Genomic DNA, 2,093 nt, shown 5'->3' with positions numbered 1-2,093 from the left:
GAGTAGTCCCACCCTATACCATTATCTTCTCTCTGACCATTATGAGATTCTTCTCTTTGATGTTCTACAACTTTACTCCACTGTGTTTAGGTGAAGGTGTGTTGCTCTTTTTGCTGTTGCATGGGTAAATTAAAAATTAAATCTTTTAAATTTCACTCATTATTTTTCCCCTTTTTCTTCATTTGTAACTCCTACTGGAGATATGTCATGGGATCGTCTCATTTTTATGTTCCACATTCATGAGTTTTTGTTTTATGCTTTTAGAGACAGGGTCTGGCTGTGTTGTTTAGACTGAGCCTCTTGCCTCAGTCTCCTGAGTACCTGGGACTAGGTGCACCCCACTGGGCCTGGCTATCTTTCTATTTTTATGATTGTACAGTTTTTTTGCTCACTCTCTCTCTCCTTCTCCCTCTCCCTCTCTCTCTCCCTCTCCCTCTTCCTCTCCCTCTCCTTCTTCCTCTCCCTCTCCCTTTCCCTTTCTCTCCCCCTTTTCTCTATCTGGATTAAGATACTACCTCATTAAGTAGTTTGATCAGCTTCAAACTGGAAATCCTCTTGCCTCAGCCTCCCCAGCACTGGCACTACATTTGTATACCACCACACCTGATTCATTTTGCATAATTAATTTCTTTCTTTCTTTCCTTCTTTCTTTCATTTCATGTATTTGGTACAAGGTGTACAGGGTCTCACTACACAGATCAGACTCATAGTTATTCTGTTTTCAGCCTCCCACGCTCTGGGATTACAGGCACGTGCCACCACGCCCAGTCTCAATTGCCCTCTCAGTGCACCCCAGGGATGGGGCCAGCACAGCACTCTAGGGATCAAACCCTGTCTTCCGGGTTCTGCCTAAGCAGGCGCTTTAATCCGCTGAGCTACCCGGCCGGCCCTTCATGATTTCTTTAGATCCAGCTTCACATCCATTAATTTCTCTTTAGCTATTAATGTACAGTGTTGTTGGTCCACTAAATATTTTTTCACAGTGAATGTATTTTTTGTTTCTGAAGTTTCTGATGAGTACTTTTACTATTTGGTACTTTAAATATATAATATACTATTTTTGCCCTAACATCTATTTCTTCAAATTTTTTAAAACCTTATTTAAAAATCTCCTTAGAATGTTCTATTATTGGGGCTGGGGAGATGGCTCAGTGGAATAAGCACTTCCCTGGCAAGCACAAGGGCCTGAGTTCAATCCCTGGTTCCGCCAAAAATAAATAAATAAATAAATAGAATGTTCTATTCTCTTGAGTTCTGGGGCTATGAATTTTCCTGTTTGTTTCAGCTTTGCGCTTGCCATTTTTGTCTTAGTGACTTATTTCTTCACGTGGTTTATAACCTTTTTTCTTCATGCTGCTTACAAAAGCTCTATTTCCATGTGCTATGGATGTTTTTTCCAGAAAAATTTAACAGATTTTTATTTATAATTGTTATAAAGTTGAAGTGCTGAAACTGGTTCACTGAAACATTTTTGACTTGCTTTACATCCCGCTGGAAGATAAAAATTCCCACACAAATAGAAATGGAAAAACTGCCAATACCTGATTTCTGCTGCCTATTTTCCACTCGCAGTCATGTACTAAGGTACCTTTTGGCACCGTGGGGGGGGGGGGGCAACCAAAAACCAAAAAACCTAACATTCAAAACTACAAATAACAGGAAGAAGAGGAGAAAAAGAAATTTGAGAATGAAATGTTTCCCACCATAGTGGACTCTTAAGCACGTTTTCCACTTGTGCGGCGTGCTAGTTGGATGCCTTTGGCATAACTGTTACCCGTTTGGCGTGGGTGGCGCACAAGTTGGAATCTTCAAGCAGGCCAACCAGATAGGCCTGACTCGCCGCCTGCACAGCACCGATAGTGGCAGTTGTGAGTTGGGGGGGCGCAAGACGGCGTTCCCGAAGTGTAAGCCGGCTCGCCTGGCTACTCTTCCCTCTACCCTCGACCCCGCCGAATACGACATCTCGGCGGAAACCCGGAGGGCGCAAGCCGAGCGCTTGGCCAAAAGAGCCGGGCTCGGGCTGGTGAGATGGCTCAGTGGTCTAAAGCATCTACTTAGAACAAGCTAAGCAAAAGCACAGGGACCACGGTTCA

This window comes from Octodon degus, unplaced genomic scaffold (genome assembly GCF_000260255.1).
Source record: "Octodon degus isolate 3935 unplaced genomic scaffold, OctDeg1.0 scaffold00026, whole genome shotgun sequence".
Classification (NCBI taxonomy): Eukaryota; Metazoa; Chordata; class Mammalia; order Rodentia; family Octodontidae; genus Octodon; species Octodon degus.
The sequence above is the reverse complement of the archived record's forward strand: the minus strand, read 5'-3'. Positions refer to the sequence as shown.